A 9,231-nucleotide genomic window follows, 5' to 3' on the forward strand; every position below is an offset into this window, starting at 1 on the left:
CAATCTGTCTTAGTCTTGTCTTAGTTTAAAGAACATAACTCTGTCAGATAAAGTTTGATTGAAATAAGTTAGCTCGCCATCAAACGACGACGTCAAACGTGGGCTACATTACGTCTGCAGACGTTGAATCAATGTAAAAATGACAGATTTTGATGTCTGGGTTACAGAACATCTTGAAGATAATACGATCAAGGTGCATCTTTAAGATAACCAGATATAAATAAAACGAACTACGAAACTTACTTTGTACAAGCTTTATTGTACAACATAGCCTATGTTCTGCCAAAGCAGCAAAGTGTAGTCTATATTTTTAAAGTTGAGCGCTTTACAAACCTTACCTGAGCATTCCCCTAAAATCTGCAATACGGATTAAGCAAAAATGCAGAGAGACTTCACACAACAAAAAGCTTTGAGAATTCAAAGAGTAGATTGATGCCTTGCCTTGTCATTCTTGGGGAATAACCAGCAACACTCTCAATTTGGAAATGACGTCACCATCGTCTTGAAGGATTGGCGAATTCGCTTCGCGAAGACAAAACATTATGACTGTGACGTATTGATCACATGACATGCAGTTGGCATTCAGCAAACAAACAGAAAATTCGACAAAAGGAAAACTATCGCAATTGTATTCTCCAACTAATGAGGTAAAGTTGTGAAAGATGCAATATACTGTATATCTCGTTTGGCGAGTTAGTTTAAACGTATAGTATACTGTAACCCCGATTGTTCAACCCCGACTCAAGAGCAAGTGGCGCTGGTTCGGCTCTCGGGTGTGCGCTTGAGCAACGCATTTAAAGAACTGCTCTCCATTCATCAGCACCTAGTGGACGGAACAGGTGACAGACGACACTTCAATAATCGAAAACTTCACTCTGTCAATCACGGCAACCGGCCTTGTCAGTGGTGTCTCTGCAAGTATGCGAAACTAGCAGGAATAACTTATCAGCGGCTTTTGCAGTTCGAGGATAAAAATTCAAACCAATCAACCATAGTCTTTTTCTTTCAAAATACACAGTTGATGTAGCTACTGTGCGGAATGCCAGCTTTCCAATAAACACAATTCGCTGCTGCTGACTATGGCAACACTTTTACAGTAGGCTAGTTAAGCATACCACAACCAAATGTTTTCAAAGAAGAAAAAGCAAGAAAAACATGCATGCTCTATCAAATTTGGAAAACAAAGTCACGAAAGAATACATTCTTTAAAAATAATAATAAAAATAATATTGAAAGACTACAAAAACATTTGAAAAACTATAATTGAAATTTGTGAAATAAACAAACAAAAATATCAATAAAATTAGGTCAAACATGGCTGGGTCAATCAATGATAAAATTCAGAGGAAATGAAATTTGTTAGTTACATGCAAGCAATATCCAACAAAAATATGCCACCAGTCAAGATTACATCAAGTTATCGGTAAGCAAGTTTGATAATGGTAAAATAATCAAAACGGTAGAATAATGTTTAAGTAATAAAATATAGGCTACTTGATTTAAAATTTCTTTAAAATTAAAAAAAATCAGTTAAAATTTCAGTTTTCGGTTGTTTATATATTTGATGTTATTTTAATGTCGATAAACATCACTTTGATATTTACGTTTTGTATTAGTCACCATCTTACCGGCGTCATTGCTCTGCCTTGGCGCTTCTTGCTGGAGTGGATAGCGAATCCTGTCTCTGCCACTTGGAAGGTCAGAGCAGCAGTGGATGAACTTTGAGAACCTTTGTGATAAAATAAATGTGTCGGATGATCACAAAAAAATTCACCAGCCAAGAAATTATTACCATGGGAAAAAAAATTGTTTTAAAATTTTTTGTTGTTATTCCTAGTCTAGCTAAAAAGAGTTTTTGATAATTTTTCAGCGCGAAAAGGCTCCTAATAAAATTCCAAGGTTTTTTATTGAAACTTTGTTTCGGCATTTATTTGTTCATAACAAATTCATTGTGTGTCATCTGTCACGGTGCATCGCTGCGATTGTTACGTCATAACCGGTCGTATCCGGGCTGTCTGTGGGAGCTGTGGCTATGGTTCTTTGCTATAATTAGTTGATTGGTTTATGACGTCACAGAAGACTGGTTGCTTTCCCACATTCACCCACAGACATCCAACCATAACAATACTATCTATTCTACTTTAATTGGCTATTATTCGGACATAACCGCATACAAATAGAGTTTTATGAAACCAATTTTCGTTTTTCAAACCAGTTTTTTAGGAAGCAACGCATTCCTTATGACTTACCTTCCAAGGCAACGGTCAAAATAGCCGCCTTCAGCTGGTTTACAATTTGGGCCAATTGATAGAATTCCGAAACGTAATATACATTTTCATCAGAGTCGGTACCGGTAGCTACCGTCTGTAAAAGTTTAAATGCTGTTATGCAAACGAACCCAAGGAAGACCAGCAGCACGTGGCTAAAAAAAGCTAATTATGGAGACTTTTCAATGAAGCTATTTTGCACCCAACTGGTGTGAAATAAATTAATATTATTATGATAGTTATGTAATATGTTGGTTTGGTTGGTTGGTTTTGAATCTTTATCCCCGGACTGACAAAGCCTTGGTAGTTTCGCATACTTGTAGAGGCTCATGACGCAGGGCCGGTCACCGAGATTAACAGAGTGAAGTTTCCGATTGTTGAAGTGTTGTTGCCGGGGAATTATTCAATCCATTAGATGCCGCTGAATGGAGACCAATCATTAGAATGCATTGCTCAAGCGCACACCCCGAGAGTCGAACCAGCGTCGCTTGATCTTGAAGCTTCTTGGTTTACGAAGTCACGCGCTAACCAACTGAGCTATCGGGGCGAATATGTTAATGAGCCCATCAATTACAATGCCGCGACATGTCCACAAATCAGCATTGCTTATCTTCTGGTTCAACTGTAGAAACTGCACAACTTTCTGGCATCTTCTAGAAGCAAATAGGCTACTTAGCCAATATTAAAGGTGTCTACAGTTACGGAAAAACATTTCCAAACTAGCTTCATCCCCGACTAGCTTATATTGTAATGTATTTGAACCGAATTTATTATTATTGTTTCATGTAAACTTTCTTAGTTTTCTTTGCACTTTAAATTTGTTTCTTACGTATTTTGTTGGTATCAATGAGAAAGTCTTTTCTAAACTTTAAGCATGATAGTTTTACATAATTTGAAGAAATCTGAATTACTTTGCCGAAAAATCAAAGATTAACAATTTAAAGTCCTTTCATATTCGATGTATACAACACATTCCTGTGAGAATTTCAATTTATAACGCAATTTTCATAGTCAAAGGTAGTTTTCATAGTCATATACTGACACTTTCATAGTAATAGGTTCGATACCAAGAGTAGCTTCTGCTACTTACCCTTAATTCCTCAACTTCCGCATTCCCAACTCCAATAGCAAACGTGTTAATTCCCAGCGATCTGACGTAAGCAGCGCTCTCTGGAAGATCGAATGTATCGCTAGATCTGTAACAATGTCACCAACAAGTTTTGGAATGCTTCGAAACAATTAAAAAACACCAAAGATAACATGCTGATAGACATTTGCCTCTAATGAGGTAGAAACATCAATTTTTCGATGCTCTCAACTGCAAGAAATGCTTGACAGCATTTCAGCAACAACTCAGACAGTTGTGTGGATTGCAATGACCGAAGCAAGTATACGAAATCGAATGACGTTTCTAGTTCAATACTGACCGCCAATGAGATGCTTTTCTTATCACAATCATACGCCTGACAAAACGTTGACACGAAACTTAGCAAAAATTTTTAAAGTTATTTGAAAGTGTTGTATTTTTGGTTAGCCTACATCAACTGGCAATTGACTAGTAGCCCGAATGGTCTTTGTTGTCTCCCTGTCAGTAGCCTATGGAAACTTTGCACAATCTTGCAGTGTGCAGTATTATACAGTAAGCTATATTTTACAAATTTCAAACATGTGCTGTTTATGTTTTTGACAAATAAACCATTGCTTGATTGAATTAAATAAACATTCATTAAAAACTGATATATTTCTTACTTTCCATCTGTGAGCAAAATCAGTACTTTGGCTGATTCGTTGAACCGATCAGAAGACATGAAATCTAAGACGGATTTGTTTAAGGCTTGAGCAGTGAAGGTGGTGTATCCATCCAAAGTGATATTGTCAATAGCAGTCTGAGAGAACAATTTTACAAATGAAAACAGTTTTCTAGTGCGTAAGTAGTAAGTACAAAGTATTCCAAAGTGACATACCAATATCTTAAATAAAAACAATCTAATGGCAATAACAATCACGTTTATTTTGCGCCTATTGCAACAGGCAGCAGCCTTCACTGCGAACTGCAATTACATGTTTTCGTCGAGTGAGATACAATCAATTGTTTTGGTATGCTATGAAATGTCCTGCTGAGACACAGCTGTGTGCTCTGGAGCGGTGTCGAACCGACGTCCTTTTGAACATCGCTCAGGCGCTTACACCACTCGGCCACTCAACGGACTAATCAAAATCTCCGGTGTTAATCAGGAAAACAGACAATAAGTTTACGTAAGGAAGTTTTTGAATGTTATTTTACTCACAAAAAGGTCTAATTTGTTGTTGTACTGTCCAAGTTCGACCTCTGACGTTATGAAAGGCTGTTCGTGAAGTCCTCTGAAAACAAGAAACATGAAAAAATGTAATGATTTTGAAATGTCTGACTTTTCATGCGAAAATTGTATTGGTTTCAGCAACAATGAGCATTGAGCAAGCTAAGTTAAAAACAACACGCTTGCAATTGCGGTCTCAAAAAGCGCTTTAGCCTATTGCTTTTAAAATAATGCTAATCAGGCCACATAAATGTTGTGCATCATGGGCTGTATGTGGCATGCTTTTCACTTAAGCAATCTTACCTTGACTCATAGTAATGAGAATATTGGATGATTCCAACTCTGGTTGACCCATCTTGTATGTCGAAGCTTCTAGCAACTTCTTTCACCCAATTTTTGACAACGTTAAAATTACGTTCTCCAACTGAACCAGAACCATCAAGTACAAACATCATATCAAGGGCATACCTTGGGCACTCTAAAAGAAAATAAATTTGTTTCATTGTGATTATAGTCAGTTAAGCTTACATTTTTGAAAGAGCAGTTGCATCTTTATTCCTACTATTTGATCAAATTTATTACAATTAAAGATAATAATAGTAATAATAATAGTGATTATATTATTTTGTGTTCATTTTAACAACACTGAGTAGCCCCACTATGTAATTACAAATGCGACACAACAGAAAACTGGAAGCGGCAAAAACTGTACAGTCATATAGTCAATTGCTTTTACTGCTCAGCATGTCAGTAGGTGTCTCGTCAACCATGACTGCACGGTTTTGAACTTGGACCAGAGGTTCTTAAGCAGGGGCGCACGCACCACTAAGGGGTGCGAGACCTGTGCCTAGGCGGTGCAGGGATGCTAAATTATCAAGGTTTGTTATGATATGACGTAAGAAGCAAAGTTGTTTTACCAGGTTTCAACAAAAATTTCGAACTATAGGCGACTGTTACGTTTCAGCCAATTCTAGGAGGGGGTGCGAAATCTGGTTGGTCATTGCAAGGAGGTGCCGACAAGGCAAAAGGTTAAGAACCGCTGAATTAGACGAACCGACGCCCTTTTGAACGTCGAGCATGCATCTTTTATCGCTTAGGCACATCAACCAAAAAACATGATTATAGTGATTACTAGCATAACTGTCTTAATCCACATTATCATAATGCTACAATACTATATCTATTTATGAAAATTTCAGAAATACCTTTTTCTGCTTATGACTTTAATCGGTTATAATAACTTTATAGAAAATACGTCTGTTCGGCACTTCTAGAAGGATTCGGTTATGTCATGGAAAGACACTTAAAACGTGCCAAAATGGAAGCAGCCAATTCAATGAGAGCACGATGTATAGCTTATTCACTGCATCCAGCTATTTGTAGTGTTGCATCTCCTGTACTGCACTGCATAAATTATGTTATGTGCTATCACGTCTTTTTACTATCATAACACATCTGTCTAATGTGTTGCATTTCTTACATTGTGCCGTGTACAATTGTGCTCCGTGTCATAACAATAGACACAAAACAAAATCGTCATTGTTGCTATCATCACGTTCCAAACCACATTTAGCCCCACCTAGTCTTCTTGTGTAAGGATCAGGCTCCCATCTGGTGTCCATCTCGCGATTGTAACAATAGCCTGGGGTTTGCACAGCAGCAGTGCAGAACTGCGTTCGTGGAGGAGCGCAAGCCTGGTAAACAAATAAATCAGATTTATGACTTCTATTAGACAGATACCCTCTATTTCATGAGGCCAAACAAAGAAGAATGCAGGCACCCTATGATTCTTATTTCTTCGAGGTTTTTCATCAGATATTGGTGATAAATTTAAACATTCTAGATATGTCCAGACCTGGGATCGAACCGTAGACCAGCAGGCCCGAAGGCGAAGACACTAACCAATCGACTACTGAGCTACGGCGGTTCTTGAAGTAACGTTGGGAAATAACATTAACTTAAAAAATGTAATTCTTGAAATAACCTTAAAAAATGGAATTAACTTAAAAGAAGTTAAAAGTTTTGTCTTGGAATAGATTTTATTTACATGTTCCATTCAAAGATTTACCGTGAATCGCCCATTCGGTGATATACCTAAGCTGATACCAAACGCGTCTCCAGGATTTGCCGTTTGTGGGATGGTTGTAGGACAGGTTGGAGAATGTGAGCTTGTAAAAATGTTTTGGATCGAGCAGTTTCGTACGTCGCCAGTGGCTGAAGAAAAAAGCATTGAAATGATTAATTATTAGTAGTTCTGAGCAGGGCCGTTGAGAGGATATTTTGGGCCCGGTACTAATGAAATGCTTGGGCTCCAATCAAGACACGTATAATAAAATCGTACTGCATCCAAAAATAAATTGTGGTTTCGTCATATTTTTGGGCCCTTAAAATGATTCCGGGTCCAAATTACCCTGCATCCCTGTCAACGCTACTGGTTCTGAATGATACTCTGTCAATTTGAGTAAGTTTGTACGTAATGGTTGTTTCGGCAAGACGCCTTTATAATAACGAGTAACTATTTCTGTAAGTTGTTTTTATTGTTGTTGCTTCTGCTGTGATATATTGAGCACTTTTTTTGCAGCCGTTGCATCTAAGCTTGCGCTTTGGAGGTATCCGACCCCGAGAAAATCAAAGTGCACAAATTTTAAACCTTTTTCATTTTCACTCTGTGATTGCGGTTCAGCCATAACTATGGCACTGTAAACTGCAGTAACGAAGTTATCAAAATCTTACTTGAATGTGATGGGGAAGATTTTTGAGCGTACGGGTTGGAGTAGTGATCGGTCTTGGGAGCTCCAACAAGAACTCTGAAACATCAAAATATAAATAAAAATCAAACTCAATTAGATTATGGCCATTACAATACTATTTTGATTATTATTATTGTTAACTTCTGTCTGAACAACTGCTTTAAAGTTGTTTGAACATAATTATAGGATTGAAATCATTATGCGTTTTTGGAAAATGGTGTTAACTTAAAAGGGAGATCTTCAGAGCTTAATATTGGTTTTGTAACGAACGCCTTTGATGAAATTTGATGGAGACTTGGAGGCTGCAATGCTGGTCAAGTGATATCTAATTAACCAATTTTATTACTTGTTGGAACTTCAAAAGGCAAACGGAAAATTGTCATTAATTATTTTGTTAGACATTATTCTGTTACTTGTATGGACAGATACAGTTTTAATAAACAGATTAGGCCTAATTAAATTTAAAAATAGTTCTTCAGTGCCGCATATTAATGGATTTGTAAAGGACAAAAACAGTTCTTAAAGGGGTTTCCCCTGGTGTTGCCATCAAAAGTAATCAAGAAAAAACTTCCTTTTATTTTTTGTTTTCTGAATTTAAGTCTTTTTTATTGCGTCGGGCATGATACGACTTTAACCTGGAGCACCAAGCAAGTAAGCTATTGCTTAAACCTGGTGAAATCTCGTCCAGTGTTAAGCTATTTAAGTTTTACTCCGTCCCAGAATACGTTAGTACGTTATAAAAGTGAAGTGATATAATTGAAACGACATAATATTAAACTCAGGAAATTAAACACGATAATAGAGCCTTCAAGATAGGTTTAACATTACATTAAGATATACATGTGCATTTGCTCGTGCACGTTTGCAAGCCGGAGTGGTCACGATGCTTTAGGAACATTTTGCAGATAGTTCTTAACCCTACGTTCTATCAATCACTGCGTCATATGTGACGTCATTGGCAAATGTTTTAAGGTTTTTAAAGTGATTACACAGATAAAAAATGAAATGACGTCAATCGGATTAAAGTTTTGTTACAAAATGTTAAAAGGTTACCGTTGTTACGGGTATAATATGTATAATTATGTTGTTCATTCATAGTTCAAAGAAAGTTTTCCCTCTCTGTCATAAGCCTACAATGAACAAATTGTATAAAATGCTTGTTGATAGAAAATGCTTCAGTGAAACCAAATTAATAAAGCAGGAACATGCACTGCAGGCTATAGCTAATACTAATAGTTATGATGATGTCATGTTTACAACCAAGTAATTTGAAATGCAATGTCACCTAACACTTTGTGAACCAGTGGCTGTGCTTAGGTTGGTTTGCATTTGAACTTTTTTTGCACAACTGCTGTCCATGAAATAATTCCTTGTATTGAGTTGCTCTTTTTTATGAATATTGACTTGACACAGTGATGTAGCTCAGTAGCATGTATACTATTGCACCACAAATATACATGATGGAGACAATCAAACTGAACAATAGTTTGCAAATCTATTGCATGTGACGTCACAGTCGATTCAAGAATAATGACAAAGTGTGACGAAACAATGTCATGCTGGTATGGACCTCGTGGTGTGGTCGCTAGCTGCAGGTTGTTTTTAGATGGAGTTCTTTAAAATATCACGACTTGGCATGAGTGATGACAAAATGGAGGATATTATTAATAACTTTAATGCACATTGGTAGTCGACCGTGGTCAGCCGTTCGATTTCCGGGTCTACGCCATCATGATAATGACATGGCGTCGCCACCACTATTTACATTTGATAAGTTCCGCAGCTACCTAGATAGGCGACTTGTCACACTTTGCAGACTTTTGCATACTGTGTATTGCTACCATTCCTAACAGTGTGGCTGAATTTTTTTTAGATATTTTTTCTCAATCTCTTCCTGCCTCCTCCAGGTGGCGCAAT

This window comes from Aplidium turbinatum, chromosome 2, assembly GCF_918807975.1.
Source record: "Aplidium turbinatum chromosome 2, kaAplTurb1.1, whole genome shotgun sequence".
In the NCBI taxonomy this organism is placed as follows: Eukaryota; Metazoa; Chordata; class Ascidiacea; order Aplousobranchia; family Polyclinidae; genus Aplidium; species Aplidium turbinatum.